This window comes from Ambystoma mexicanum, chromosome 3q (assembly GCF_040938575.1).
Source record: "Ambystoma mexicanum isolate Mex_15411 chromosome 3q, UKY_AmexF1_1, whole genome shotgun sequence".
Taxonomy (NCBI): domain Eukaryota; kingdom Metazoa; phylum Chordata; class Amphibia; order Caudata; family Ambystomatidae; genus Ambystoma; species Ambystoma mexicanum.
The window spans coordinates 27,909,600-27,926,596 of NC_090926.1; positions in this window are offsets into that span (position 1 = coordinate 27,909,600).

Genomic DNA, 16,997 nt, shown 5'->3' on the forward strand with positions numbered 1-16,997 from the left:
CTTCATCTGCAGACTCATCTCCTGACATCCAGTGATCTTGATCCCGATGCCACAGAACCGCACTCTGCATCCACGAACTTGGACCCTGTGAAGAAGAAGAAAGCCATGGTTAGAACATCCGGCCTAGGGCAGCGCCACATTTGAACCCTGCGCGCCCCGTAGTTAACAATTTACCAGCTACTGTACCGCTGCAGCTTCGTTCCTCATTCCCTCCGGCTCTCGCCTTGAGCTCTGCAGCTTCTGCCAGGCCGGCAACATCACCTGAAAGGGAAGAAAGCAAAAGAGCAAACATCAAAAGTGGAACGGACAGCAATACAAGACAACAAACTTTACAATACAACAAAAACAGACGAGGAAAGACAAAGGCAAACAGGAACACTTACCTGAAGTATAGTGGCTTAGTCGCAGCAGGACTGGACTACCACATGCAAGGGACCAGTGAAGGAACTCGGTCAAGATCATACAAGCGCCCCTGCCAGAAGCAGCAGGATGGAGTGCTCACCAAAACTAATCAACAGGTGAGCTTGCCAGGGACAGCGCATCCCACGGGTACCACGGTTTGGCAGAAGGGGTCTGGAAGGGGATCAGGCGCACAAGCTGGCATACTCACACCCCCTATTCTCCACGCAGGAGCAGTCCCGAGCAGCATCACCTATTACCACCAGTCACCACATAAGCGCAGAGAGCAAAGTCGGACCTGAGCGACCTCACCCCCGGGAGGGCTGCAACCATGCCCCAATGCCTCAGCAGAGACCAGGTGAGCGTAACACTTGTCTCTGCTGGTTAGTGGGCTTATTGTTGTCACTGCAACGAGGAAGCTCTCCTCCAATGCTTGGTTCCCATTTGTCAGGGTCCCCGACCTGTGTCTGCTGGTCAGTGGTCTTATGTCATCCAGTAGTTTTGTCATTACTCTGTAATGAGGGAGATCGTTCATGATGCACTTTTCACTCTTCCAGTGTCCAGTGGCTACTTTGTTACTACTGGGACGAGGAAGATCCTCCCTGATACACTCTATGCTGTTCTGTTCACCAATAGCCTTATAGCTGCCAATGGGGTGAGGAACACTACGCTGTATGCAACTCTCCACTGCCTCTGTATGCGTATCTGGTCTCCCATGCCTCCCTTTACCTTCTCATGGGATGTGGCACATCATCAGTCCTTCCTGGGATGGAGTTCTTTGTTGGTGGCTTCCTCTGCTCTTCTCATCTCCTTTGACGTCACGGTACACCTCTGCAGTCCTTCACTCCTTACGGCATTGGCTTTGCTCTTGAACCAGACGTTCCACCTTGTTGTGATCACAACACTACTTCTTCTGTTGAGTCTCGCAGTTGGGTCTGCTCCCGTCAGACCCACAATGGGCTCTCAGAACCTGCCCGCAGCATCCTCTGCACAGCCTTTCTTCTGCACCTCACAGAGTTCAAAACTCCTGGGTTCCAGCCGGTTACTGGCTTCCCTGTGATCGGACACCTCTTAGTCCATCTCTTACCTTTTTATCCCCGGGACTCTGCCCCGACGCAGCATCCACACCTGTAATCAATGGCTCTTTGGCATTCCTCATGCCTCCGGAGAGCTTACGCTCCACCTCATGGCAGTACTTAAGAGTTGGTTATTCTTCATTCTTCTTGTGTTCTTCCTTGTCTCAGTATGTTCTGTTCTGGCTACATTCCATGTACTACAAAAATACATGGATTTACTCTCAATGAAATGGTTCGAAGTGGAGGAGGGAGCTAGGGAAAGTTGGGGAGTGACATTGCTCAACGGGCTGTACCCTAGGGGATCGTCCTTGTCCCATAGGGGGAGTCCCTCCCCATGAGGTGATCCCACGTTAAACCACCCTAGGGGAACTATTGGGTATCTGTCACACCTCTGTACCCTCATGGGAAATGGTCCTCCTTGGGGAGAAGTAACAACACCTTGCGAATCAGTCAAATACCCTTTCCCTAATGATGCTGGTGCCCACATTTCCCTCTAAGGGAAATCGGGAAAAGAAATTGACATTTCCCTGCTCTTTGACTTTTCTGTGTACTACATTAAAACAGAAAGGCTGGAGACCAAGGAACCAGGACATTATTTGTGGGTTCGTCTTTTTCTTCAGACTGAGCCATGAGAGGGGAGAGTGGTTGGTTATGAACTTAAATGTTCTACCCGTCAGATAGTATTTCAAGTAACCTGCCGCCCATTTGATTGGCAGGGCCTCATGCTCGATGGTTGCATAATTTATTTTCCCTTGGGAAGAGCTTCTGACTGCTGTATAAAACCAGATGCTCTATTCCGTCATATTTTTGGTATAAATCGGCTCTATCCCCACATTGGAAGCGTCCATCTGAAGGATGAAATCTTTGTTAAAATTGGGAACTTTCAGGATGGGCTCACTGTATAAGATGTGTTTCAGTGTATTAAAGCTGGCCTGATCTTCCGTTTATCAGCAAAGTTTTTGTGGTTCAGCATTTTCAATTTGTCAGTGAGGCAAGATGTTATGGCCAGATCATTAGGAATAAACCTCTGGTAGTCCCTGGTAAGTCCCCAAAAGACCCACAGGTGTCTTTTAATATTTAGGGGGGGTGATTCCTGCACAGCCTGACCTTTTCCGATTGAGATTGCACTAAGCAATTCCCCACAAAAAAGCCTAGATCTTTAACCTCCAACTGGGCTATGTGAAACTTTTTGGGATTAGCGGTAAAGCCAGCTTGCCTCAGAGCATGGGTGATCTCATACAAGTGAAATAGGTGCTCCTCCCAGATGTTGCTGTGGACCACGATGCCGTCCAGATACGCACCACGGAAGTTGGAAAAGCGTTGCAGTATCTGTTCCATCAGCTGCTAAATAGTCACTGGAGCCCTGTGAAGTCCGAAGGGTAGAACTTTGAAGTAAAATAGTCTTCTGGCGGTGGAGCAATCTATCTTTTCTTTACCAGAGGGGTTTGGTGGCACCTGTCAATAGACTTTCGTTTGATCAATTGTGGAGACATAGACAGCCGATCCCAGTCTGTCGATGAAGTCATCAATCCAAGGAATCTCGGCCCCCTCTTTGCATTGCATTTGTGCCACTATTTTTGAAATTCGAATTTAGGTGTGGGTGCTTTTACATCTCTGCACCCTCTCTGCATTGCATTTGTGCCACTGTTTTTGAAATTCGAATTTAGGGCTATGTGCTTTTACATATCTGCACCCTCTTTGCATTGCATTTGTGCCACCATTTTTTAAATTCGAATTTAGGTGTGTGTGCTTTTACATCTCTGCACCCTCTTTGCATTGCATTTGTGCCCCTTGTTTCTTGAAATTCGAATTTCCTTTATGGATTGCATTTGTGCCTTTTGTGACTACTAGGTCAACTGGTGAGTTTAGCTAGAACTGTGCAGTGCAGCCACTATTCTTTCATTCCTCTACCAACCTCTGCCGCCCCTCTGGCTCTCACCATCTCATCCATCTTCTCTAACTGCTACACTATCACCTATCCCCCCTTCTCTCACTAAGTCTGGAAGGAAAAAGCACAAAAAAGGCATCCTGTCCTCGAACCCTGGCCTACCCATCGCAGACACTTACGTCAGCGCAACACACTGATATCCTCTTCTCTGTCCCTTACCCAGATCTATGGTCTCCTCATGTCATCTCACAGTGATGGTTGGCTCAACCTAATTTCCCAATAATGTCCCCTAATTTCCCCAAATGTCCTGGACATAGTGGGAAATTAGGTTGAGCCAACCATCACTGTGTATGGTTGAGTCGTTGGGACTTGACTTTGTATTTGTGCTAATGTAGGTAGATTGATGTATTGAATCACAATGATTTGTGTATAGGTTTTTAATGTTTTTGATATGATTTAGCAGGTGGTTAGAATTGCGCTCTGATGTATTAATAAAATTGACATGTGTTTATGTATGAAACATAATTTTTGACCAAGTGTTATCTCCTTGTATTTGTTTAGAGGAGATAACAAGAGTCCTTTGGTGTGAGTAGGGGTGCATATAATAATAATAATAATAATAATAATAATAATAATAATAATAATAATAATAATAATAATAATAATAATAATAATAATAATAATACATGTTTCTTTACTAATAGATAGTGACGTTTCTTGTGTTTGATTACATATATTTAATTCCCATTTAGTAGGAAGGTCCAACGCCATACAGTGGGAAAGCCCTTGTGAGAATATTAACACCTGAAGAAATTACCAGAGTTGCCTGCTCCATGAAGATCTCTTCCAAATAGCTATCCGCTTGCTCCTTCAGAACCATCAAGGACAACATTGGCTCTCTTGCCCCTGCACCCCCTGATCTCTGCAACCACTCCTTTTCCACCAGATCTTTCCCATCCTCCCTCAAGCACTCCTGTGTGCGCCCCTCCTGATAAAACCTTCAGCAAACCCTACCTGTCCAGCCAACTACCGCCCTATTTCTATCACCTCCTTCTTTGGGAAACTGTTGAAGAAGCTGTCCTTTCCACAACTTACCTCACACATTGAACTTGTTGGTGGTCTCCACAACCATCAATCTGGCTTCCGAGCATCCAGAGGCACAGAAACCGCTCTTAGGAACACCCGTGAAGAACTGCTCGCTTCTCTGGACTCTAACTCTCCAGCTGTCCTCATCCTACGCAATCTCTCCTCTGCGTTCAATACGGTTAACCATTCCATCCTCATAAAACAGCTCCATGATACCCTTGGTATCGCGGAGCGGGAACTGGATTTGCTTACCTCTTTCCTAACTGACAGTTTGTACCATGTCAATTTGGACACTTTCTCCTCACCTACTTCCTTCTCCACCTGTGGTGTGCCCCAGGGCTCAAACCTCTCCCCCTGGCTCTTTACCACTTACCTTGCCCATCTAGCACTCCTCATTACCTCCTTCTCCGCCAACGTCCAGTGCTACGCAGGTGACACATAACTGTCTTTCAAACTTTCTGCTGACCCTCTCACATCCTCCATCCTCCCTGACAACCTATCTGCCATCCAGTGCTAGTGTACTTCCAATGATCTCTGCCTCAATGCCAGCAAGACTGAGATCATTCGCATTGGGACCCCGGCTCTCTCTTTTTTCCCCTCTCTCCGGCCCTCCTCCATGGGCTCTCCGCCTGCTCCTACTTCTGAAGCCAGAAACCTTGGAGTCATCTTTGACTCCTCGCTCTCCTTTCTTCCTCCCTCACACTCCGGACATTGCGAAGAAGTCCCACTTTCAACACTTCCTTCTCAAAGGAATTGTCCCTTTTCCAACTTTCCCCCAGAAGCTCAATGTTACCCGAACCATTGTTCTCTCCGAGCTTGACTACTGCAATAGCCTTCTCCTGAATCTACTTTCTTCCACCTTATGACCTCTCCAGCTAATACAGAATAGGGCAGCAAGACTTATTCTTGAGCCCAGGACGGCATCTCTCTTGCCCTAAAAACTCTTCACTGGCTCCCGGTTGCAGCACAGATTAAATTCAAATCCTTCTGCATCATCCACAAGGCTGACCGGGGCCTGGGACCACGCTATCTGCAACTTTCTCTTACTAAATATTCTCCCTCTCGACCTCTGCGGTCCTCTGGCCCCAAATCTCTGTGTGTAAAGCGTTTCGCTAAACAGAGGGCCGGAGGCCGATCACTTCCATCAGCTGGTTCCCACTTATGGAACAGGCCTCCTTTTCCTCTTCGTCTTGAGTAGGACTTCCTTAAACTCAGGAAGCTCCTCAAGACTTTCCTTTTCACCACCTCCGTCCCTCCTCTGCTAATCTCACAGTCGCTGTGAATGGTCGCCAGGGCCCTTATATATCCCTTCGGGGACCTGGCCTCCCATACGCAATCGCCCCAGCCTCTGCCTACCTCTCAGCACTTGCCTTGGGAACCCACTGGCCCCACTCCTGTAGGCTTGCACTTTCTACCCAATACGGCTCCAGGCCGCATAGCACTTACCATACTATGCACTTCATCTGCTGCGCACCCACGATCATGAACATTCCAGAACTTACACCGGTGTCCAGTCAAAGTTTCGAAACAATAGTTTCGAATGTCAATAGTTCTGACACCAAAGTGCAGAAAAAAAAGTTTCGAGTGTATTTTTTTAATATTAAAGGGTTTATTTTAATTTCCTATTGTAAAATAAGTGTTTTAAAAAAAGAAAAACGGGGGTTTGGGTGGGGGTTTGGATGGGGGACCCCCCCCCCATAAAAAAATAAAAAATAAAATCAAAACTTTTTTTTCCGGCACTGTCGGAACTTTTGGCATTCAAAACTTTGACTGTCGAAACTATCACTAGGAACCACTTACACCCACCCCCCGGTTCCCTGTTTCTCGCTGCACTTGCAAGTTCTGAATACTCACAAGGCATAGTAGGTTTGTCTTTTATCTTCCACTGTAATCATTGTTTTCAATCCCATGTTCCCTCCCAGTTGCCATGTCGGTGCTTTGAAACACAAGTGACTTACTGTATAAGCAACAAACAAATGTACAATAAATAAATAAATAAATCAGATGGTTGTCAAGCTCGGATATGGCGTTCAACTTCCGGAAGTCTATACAAAACCTCCACAACTGATCTGGCTTGGCTACAAGGCCTATTGGTGATGACCATGGACTCTGGGATGGCTTAATTATATGGGAGGCTAGCACATCTCAGCCTCCTGGAGGACTACTTTGTTTTCCGGCTCCGGAATTCAGTAAGGCCTCAGGTTAATGACTTTTCCTGGGGGTGTGCGGATGTAATGTTTAATTTATTTATTTATTTATAACATTTATGTAAAGCCCAGACCTTGGGGCATCACGACATGTGTTACAAAGTCAGAGATAGCAGTTAACAACTTCAAGTCAGCAAAAATAACAGAACAGCAGGAATTAATCATATTTGTCGAAGATCCAAGTTTTTACCAACTTTTTGAAAGCAATGTAACAGCGTTCATTGATGATGTTCAGCGGCAGAGAATTCCAGAGCATGGGAGCGGAAACACAGAAGCCTGCACCCCCGGCTCTTTTGCTCTTAAAACCAGGGTGTGCAAGGGGATGCTGGTGCTGAATCTTAACGAATGCACTGGGACTCTGGGTGATGCAATTGTTGAGGTAGCAAGGGGCCTCATTGTAAATACACTGGTGGGCAGTAGTAAATTTTCTGAAGTCCAGGCGAGCTGTGATTGGAAGCCAGTGGACTTCTCGTCTGGTGGCTGAAATGTGATCGGATAGTTTGCAGCATGCAGTGCTTTATTTTGTAGTAGTTGCATTTTTGCCATTTTTGCCAGGTTTGGTTCCTGATGTGCCCTTGAGTAGAATGTTACAGTAGTCCAACTTGGTGAGTATGAGGGCTCTTTCGAGAGCAAGACAGTACCTCTGTGAGAGGAATTGCCTACTTAGAGCAAGGAGCCTTGAGGTATAGACAGTGGCGGAGGCAAGTGCATTTATGTGCTTGGTCATGGACAAGTCAGCTTCGAGGTACACACCCAACATTTTGACTTATTTCATTACTGGGATGATGGCACTGTCAATGCAAAAGATGGAGAAGCGGTTGTCAAGGTTTTTTAGCCGGTGAGGAGAGCCCACAATGATGAGTTCCATCTTCTCATCATTAAGGCAGAGGTTATGTGACGCCATCCAATTTTAAATGGTGCTGTAAATTATGTTAACTGTAACTGTGTCCTGAGCATAATCACCTGAGATGGGGATGAGCATTTGAGTATCATCTGCAAAGTTAGTGTAGATGATACCCAGTGCGCCCAATAAGTCAAATAATGGTTTTGTATACGTGTTGTACAATGTAGGTGAGAGGCAGGATCCTTTCGGGACACCTAGAGGAGCAGGGATGGGGTCAGCTGAAGCTTCACCAATCAACACCCTGGTAGTGTGTTCGCTGAGGGATTATTTGATCCATGATGCAGCATCCAGTGAGAAGTGAATGTGGTGTGAGAGGTTGCAGCAGAGGGTGTCAGATCCACCAGATCAAAGGCTACATACAGGTCTAATAGTAGTAAGATGGCTAGATTGCCTGAGTCTCTGATATTATCCATGTGGATTTTTAAGTTCAGGAGGGCCGTTTCTGTGCTGTGTTTTGGGCAGAAGCCAGACTGTCTCGCTCCTAGTAGTTGGTTGTGCTCCAGAAATTTATGTATTTGTGAGTAGGCCAAGCAGTTGAGTATTTTAAGCAAGAAAGGTACTGTAGTAATGGGACAGCAGTTAGTGGGGATGGAGGGATCTAGGGAGGGTTTCTTGAGTAGGGGTGTGATCCAGGCTGCTTTAATGCTCGCAGGTACATTACAGGTTGAGAAGGACACATTAGCCAAGTTGGTGATGATAGGTGTCATGGAGGGAGGGCGTGCAGAGCTTAACCATGTGAGCCGGGCATGTGTCTCCTTTGCAATTGGAGGGTTTTAGAGCCAGAATTGTGGATAGGACTTGTTCATTAGTGACTTCATAGAAATTAGAAGGAGGGGTAGTGTATGCCGCTTTGGTAGGTGGAAGTGGGTCATGCGCGGTTGCCTTTGCAGCAAGAATAGCTTTTTTGGCATTGATTTCTTCACACAGTGATTTGATTTTGGACGAGAGAGCATGTTGAATTGTGGTACACCAGGCTTTGTCATTGGGGGTCATGGAGACAGTGAGAGAGGGGGTCTCAAATTCAAACAGTATAGCAAAGATTCGACTTTATTTATGACCGTGTCTTATTTGTAGGCTTGGGAGATAGAGGTGAGTGCATCATGGTTATTCAGGGATGGGTGTCTTTTGCACAGGTGTTTCAGGGCTCTTTTTGTTTCTGAGTAGTGTAACGAGCTCCTCATAAAAACCAGATAGCATTCAGTGTATGTGGTTTATAAGTTTTGGCCTTAATAGAGGCATGCTGGTCAATGGTGAAGAAAAGGAATGCTTGGTAGTGATTTGCAAGTTCCTGGTGGTTATTATTACAGGACCTAGGGCTACGGCATGAATCTAGGACAGTGAAGATAGTTGGCTTGTGGAGTTTGTGGGTGAGTTTCTGGTATTGCGTACTAGGACGGGGATCATTGCGGGTAGGCAGCTTTTACGAGGTGAGGCAACGGCAAGCGTGAGGTGGATGACCCATGGTCTGACCAAGTTATGGTGTCAAGAGAGGTGATCTCAATGGTGGCATTGGCAGTGAGGATCCAATCAAAGATTGGATTTTTGGTGTGGATGGGATCCTTTGTCAATTGGCTGAATGTTATGTCGTTTAAAGCTAGAGCAAGTGCAGTGTCATCATTGAATCCGAGGTTAAAGTCGCCCAGGATAATTAATTTGGTGGTAGGCTTCATGAGAGGTGTGACCAGGAGGTGGATATCTAGGTCAGGGTGGGTGGACCCATTTGGCTGGCAGTATAGTAAGAGAAGGTTATAGGTAGTCCGCAGGTTGGTAACGAGCTTCAGTAACAACATTTCATACCCCTGTGTGTTAGGAATAAACAGTGATCTGATGGAGAGGGAGACTTGGCAATGAAGGCTACTCCTCCTATTGCATTTTGGCGGTCAGCCCTGAAGATGGAATAATCAAGAGTGATGGCTAGGGAGAGAAGTGGGCCTGAGGCATTGTGAAGTCAGGATTCTGTAATGGCGAGTATGTTGAGGCTATGTTCAACGAGTAAGTCATGTATGTCAATAGCACGGGCTCCTAAAGAGCGTGCATTTATTGATGCGCAGTAAGACTCTTTGCAGGTCTGGTTGGGTACTGGGGTCTGATGTGTAGATGAGCCTGAAGACAATCATTGATAGGTGGTGCAATGGTAGTTCTGGCAAGGAGAGGCATCTGGTGGGTGCCATTATAGGTCATGCAATGGTAGTTCTGGCAGGCGGAGGAGCTTGATGGGTGGCACTACTAGGTGGTGCTATGATAGTTCTGGCAGGCAGAGGCACCTGGTGGGTGGCATTAGTAGGTGGTGTAATGGTAGTTCTGGCAAGCAGAGGATCCTGATGGGTGGCACTAGTCGGTGGTGCTGTGGTGGTTCTGGCAGGCAGAGGAGCCCGGTGGGTGGCATTTGTAGATGGAATAGTGGGCGAGTTAGATTCTTGTCTAGGTTTTGCGTATCTGGGCATTCCTAGAGAGGGGATGGTAACCTGTGATCTAAGGAACACTAGGGGGTGGTTCTTATGTTAGCTTGTCTGTCTGCACCTAGGCAGAGTAAGGTGTTTTAGTTAGTTGCAATATGCGCTTGTGGGAGGGCAGTAGGTGCTGTGGAGGTGCCAAGCAGGTTCCCAGACGTGTAAGGAGTGTGTGCCTGAAGCAGGTGTTGGTTGAGTGGCACAGGGCATTGGTTTGTGAAGTATGTGGTCTTGTCAGGGGTTGTCTGTGGCAGTACTGCCTGATTAGACGTGAGCACAGGTGGGGTGAATGCTGGAATATGGTCTGAGGCGGCGATGGGTATCATGTAGTACAGCAGGTGGAGAAAATCTGCAAACTCAAATAGATAATAAAATAGAGAATGAAGCTAACCCAGCGGAAGAGATCAACAAGTCACTTGTAGTAAACGAATTATCAGTAAACTCCACCATCCAGCAAAATTTCCATACGAATGAGGATTCTGCTAATAAAAATGCAAAGGTAGAAAATGTGTTTAATTTGCAGGACTCTACAATCCAAGAACGAAAGAAGGGTGACCCACTTGAGAATACGGGATGCTTCCATGATTCCAAGATTAAACAGCTTCTGGTGGATACGGAGAGAAACCAAATAGAAAAAGTCGAGACTCCATTGACCACACTAAGGATTCATGCTGAACAGGCAAAAATGAAATGGCAACAGAGAATTAACAGTCACAATATCGAGAACAAATCTATGCCCACGAACATACAACCTGAGAAATGCCAAATAGCAAGATTATCTCTCGACTGAGATCGAGTCTCTTATGTCAAACCATGAGAAACAAAATCAAGTATTTGGGTCAAATATACCTAATGTGACAGCCAATGACATAAGGCAGCTGACATCAACTCCACTATAGAAGGGAATAAAAACTAAATTGCAAATGAAAGAACAAATTAATCAAGAAATACAGGATAGACATACATATATTGAAACTAAAATATCAATCTCACATCAACCGACCAGCAATACAAATCATTGAAATTTGAGACAGCAGAAATCTCAAACAAATGAGAAAGAGGAAAATGCTGACCATCCCAAAAAAAAGAGTAATGGTAATACTGATGATACTGATTTACGTGGATATTGTGGCTGTGATAAAAACACAAATGAACAACAACAAGCTATTCCAACGACCATGCTTGACCTACAAAATGTGCTAATAGCCGCCTCCACCTTCGCCTTAGCACCTTTTCTAAATTTACTATAAACTCACGCCAATGTGCATAATGACCAAACTACCTTACTCGCTTTAATTCATAGGAAACAAATAAATATTGAAACATTTATAGATTGTATACAAACAAGACAAGACAGCGAAGCAGATATATAGGCTCAGTGGCAGGCCCGTCTGTTCTACATTGATAGAGCTGACTGCAAAGAAAAAACAGACATGGCAGCTACATTGTTAAGCACAATACAATACATGCAAAATAACAACATAAGCAAACAATATCACAAGCAACAAACCAAAAAGATGAAAGTCCCATCAACATAGAGAAAACAACTCAATAAATTGGCAAAATGAGAGAACAGACTAAAGTACCACAAGAGATGAACCTTACACATGGAAAAGAAAAAAAGGATCATCCAAGGAACATTAATGAATCATCAGCGAATATTTCTATACAACATCAAAACAAACCTATGCAACAACGAAAATCATCTGCTAAAGTTAGCATAACACAGAAGCTAATCGTGGACCAAAAAGTTAAACCCCAGAAATGGCTGAGCAGAAGGAAAATAATAAACCATCAAGAACAAAAACAAATATAAAGGGATCCCGTGCCTTCTTAAGAAACTTTAAAACGTCATCCCTAAATACAGGGTCCACATTGTAATTCTTCCTGTAACTATTCCTGTACATTATTGTATTCTGCAAATGTGTTCTGCCTCACTTGTATGTAACCTCCAGTATTTCAAGCGCTCAGTTACCTCAGGGTTTGGTGCGCAATACAAATAATAAAGAAACAAAACAGATCAGATAACAAAAATCGAGATAATAAAAATATCAACTCAAAAAACATTACATGAGATTAGTGAAAAGAAAGTAATTCCGAAGGTCTTAATTGTGATCTTAACTGATGAAGAACTAGATCAGAGAAAGATCATGATGAACCTATCAACTTATACATCTGATGAAAAGGGGGAAAACTTGACCCTGCTGGGAGAAGAATATATGATAATGTCACAGATTGGGAACGCAATGGCTTAACAACACCAAAAGAGAGTGTATCTCTTTCCTGTGATGATATTTCAGATACTGAACTAGAAAATTCTATAGAATCCCAAATTAAAACCAAGACCACAATGAGTCTACAAGTGCAAGATATAGACACACCAATATACAGAGAGCGCAAAGATTTGTCATTGTGGAACCGAGATGAACTTTTTCTGAATAGAACTAATGTATTACGCCTCTTCCATGCAATACCAAACTTATATTTGATCAAGTTAGAAGACATTAAAATAGTTGAATTCCTCCACGAGAAAGAAACAGATCATGTTGCAGTACATTTAAGCTCTCGACGAACAGCAATCATCATAAATTAAGCTATAAATGTCTTCCAATCATAAGGATTTGAAATTACTCATAACAACTCAATTAAAAATGGAATCAGAAGAGATTTAGAGGATACAAACTTACGACAGATAAACAGACATCATTGAAATTACCACACTTCAAACAAAATAGCAGTATACAAAGGAATATTAATAAAACAACTAAGAAAGCATGGCATAATGACCGGATTATAACTAAACCTTGTGAAGTATGCTCCTGGAATACAGGGGAATATGTACATCTCTTCGACGGTGAAAAATCAGAATTTAAGGCCTGCAGACATAATTTGCCTCCAAGAAATTTGGATAAGCAAATAGCCGATATGTGACGGATACACTGTATTTATGAACCGTGCAATTACTAGACACAAAGGCTGTCCATCGGCGGGGCTATTAATAATGATCAAAGCGGCCACTAATTTACACGTGCTAGAAACAAACAACTTGAATCCCTTTGTACAAATTGTTACTGTGAAAATGATTCCCAATATTAACAAGATGCTTACAAGAATTAAACAGCAGACCCATAAGACCTTATGCATATTCAATATATATTGTAATCCAATAGATATTAATGATAGTTGTTTTATGGACGTGGTATTTATAGCAATGAAAAAACTGGGAATTCGCCATCCGAATAGAGAAATAATTATATGCGGTGACTTGAATATGCACCTATTTTCTAAAAACAACAAAGACATACCACAAAATAAACTCACAAATAAAGCGCAAATATGGAAAAAATAATGTTCTTTGAGAAATATTGCACTCATAAACAGCCATTTGCGAGGAGACATACCGCCAAGGACGACATGGCAAAAAAGCAACTCTGTATCATATTTAGATCACATCCTTCCAATGCATTCACTCTGGGACGAGCTTGATACAATGAAAATCTCTGATAGCACAACTAGTGATCATAACATCTTAACACTGACTTGGAAAGAAATGCAGAATCACCCACACACAAATATATCACAGAGCCTGGAATTAAATCATGGACTGAATCCGAATAGCGGATGAACAAATTCAAAGCTTGCCAAAGATCTTCCGGAACACCGATATGACAGTTAGGGCCAAACTGCAGTACGAATGGATTTTCTTACCATTCAGACGGTTAAACCAAAAACTGAGACATTGGCCCTCATTACGACTTTGGAAGTAGCCATGCCCTTGTTAAGGGCATTGTTGCCTCCAAATTTGGGTCCGGGTTCCCTGAATGGGGATTTACCGGGCATTCTGAGTTTGGAGGGCCCAGTAATTCCTCCTTCAGAGAACCCGAGCCCGGACTTTCCTCATTCCCATTTGAGCCCCCAGAGGGCTCAAAGGGAATGGGTGCGGGAGCTAACAACGGGCCGATTACGACCGGCCTGTTATTAGCTCCCTGGTCACCTCGCGGGACCCGCTCTGGACGTCTGGTAAAACCAGAGGGAACATTGTAATATTGCCGAATTGGTTTATCGGCGCCGCCACCATTTGCGGCGCCCGTTAAGCCATTCCGCAATTGTTGTAATGAGGCCATTATCAACTGTTGCATACTCATGTATTCAATAAAGAAACAGCGAATAAGAAAAAGAAATTACACACGCAGATATGCCATGTCAAAGGCTATCGCTGGAAGAAAAAATGAGGACTACTAAAAAACATAAACAGCAATACAGAAATAGGCAAAAAAGTGCCAGTCTTATACAGATGCAAAACGATGTTGAATACATGCTAGCAACTTTGAACCAACGAAATTCTAGAGAATTATGGAACCTGTTAAACAATAACAGTCGGAATAAAGATCTACTTATAGCAGACATCACAATTGATAGAATGGATCAGCCATTTTACTAAGCTTTATCAGAAAAAAGAAGATAAGATACAAGATAAAGAAACAAAAACCGATAGGAGCCGATGGAATTTTGAATGGTCTTACAACAAATTACTATCGATCATCACTCTCTTAAATCCTTCACGAGCGCCAGGGCCAGATGGCCTGAGCAATGCAATTATAAGTACAAATACAGAATGTTGGGCCAAACTCTGTGAGCAGCACTTTAGGATCATAATTGCACAAAAAAAAATTCCAACTACTTGGAAAACATCAATATTAATTCCAATTTATAAAAAAGGGGATAAGAAAACCCCAACAAACTATCGTCCGATAACGTTATTAGATCCCCTAGGGAAAATATTTGCAGTAATTCTTCAACAGAGACTGACAGAATGGATCAATGCAACTAACAGATATGACCCGAGGCAAACAGGATTTACCAGAGGAGTTAGAACGAACATTAATCTATTCATCCTAAATCTGCTTAAACTAGAGGCCATGAGAACAAATACCTAGTCAACAGCAGTGTTTATAGATTTCCAAATGGCCTTTGATAGTGTCCATCGCCAAAAACTGTGGCAGAAACTTATAGTATGGAAATGCTCAACCAATATTCTTGAGCCAATAAAAGCCTTATATTCATCAACCACTGTACGGGTCCGATAATCACGAACAGGTGCAGTATCTAAAGAAATTCCTACATGGCATGGATTGAAGCAAGGCTGCCCATTGGCAGCAACCCTTTTTAACCTTTAAACATCAGACTTCCAGATAAATCAAAATATCCTAATCACCAATCCTCAGATCCTAAACGGGACTCCAATAAGGTGGGTAATGTATGCAGACGATCTAGTGCTGGTCGACAAAACGCAAATTGGTCTGCAAAAAAGAGTCAATGCATTGCAATGCTACGCAGAAAAAAATGACTTAACTATTAATCTGACAAATTCCCAAGTAATGTTACTAACGAAAAGCTCAAGAAGTAAAAAGAAATGAATAAAAATCTATCTGAAAATCACAAAACTAGAGAATGTAAAAACAATTAAATATCTGGGCATATGGATAGATTAGAAGGTCGGAGGAAACTAATGGCTAGCCCAGATGACATCTAAAATTGATTCACTGGCTTGCCAAGGAACATTGATCCTTAGAAAATATGGGAGATTTTCTTTTAAACCTGTGATTACGTTTTACAGACAGAAAGTCACAGCCGTTGGGACATACGGTAGTAAAACATTATTGAATCTGCCTTGGCAGATTTGGAATAACTTGCAGGGAAAATTTTGGAGCCAATAACTATCATTGCCCAAGTCATTTCCAGTAGAACATATACGATTCGAATTAACATTACAATCAATGCAGTCTATTGTAATGTGGGAAACACTAGATCTGTATAGGAAAACAATAAGCAATGAAGAGATTACATCAATGCTTTTGTTTTGGACACAGACGATATCGTCAAACGATACAATTCTAAAACTATGGAAGAAAGCATGTAAACACTCAATGGCAAATTTACAAATTACCGAAGAGATGCTAACATGTAGACCGACCAAAGCAAAGAAAAAAGTACAGAGAAATGATTGGATACAGACAATTCAAAAACAATCGCAATATCAACTAGCGCTTAACTGCCAATTGGATTGCAGAGCACTAAATCAAATGCCACAGTATTTGAATCTATTCCCCTGTCAAAAGACGCGGGATATCTTTCTTCAATTACATTTGAATCTACTACCGATGAGAGAAGTGCTTGCAAAAATGCAACAAATCCGTAAGGATTTAAACCTCTGTTGATTTTGTAGAAACGAAAAACAGATTCAAACACTACCATATTTTTATGGAATGTCCGGCTTTGGATAAAGAAAGAACGAAATTTGCAGCTATGCTACCAATAGAAGAGAAGGTACAAAATAGAGCAGAATTATGGATAACCTTGATTCTCGGTACCCATAAAAGACTGATATTTAGAATTATTCAATTCTGGCTACAATTAATAGGGAAAGTGTTAGAGGTTGAAAGTGGGCAAAACCTGAGAAATGAAGTACATTGAATCGCTGTCTCATAAACAGCCTACTAGCCTCAGAATGAATAACAGAATGATGAAGAAGTTGGTACACTTCGGCAGACAAAAACTTCCCTGCGGTGTACGTCCCATTCACAGGCTCCTTTGTGGAGCAGATACAGGTTGCCATGGCATCTGTACAAGCTACGGCGGAACCCGTGTCGGCTGACACGGCTCGTACGTGAAGGACGTACAACAAGGGACGCCCCCCTTACGGGTTTAAAACCAGCATCTTCCAGCGGGCTTGTTGCTGCTAATTAGTGTTTCTTACTATTTGCGGTTATGTCCGTTTTCCTTCGTGAAACTTTGTCACAAAATCCCAACTTGATCTCCTGGTTGCGACCCACGCCTGAACTTTTGGATTGTTACGTCTCCTATTCCATTGACACGTCATAGACCGCTACGGTATCGACCCGGACTGCCCCTGGACTGCCTTCTCTACGCCCTTCTCATTGTTGTGATCTTCTGGTATTTGACACGAAACGTTACTTGGATTATTCT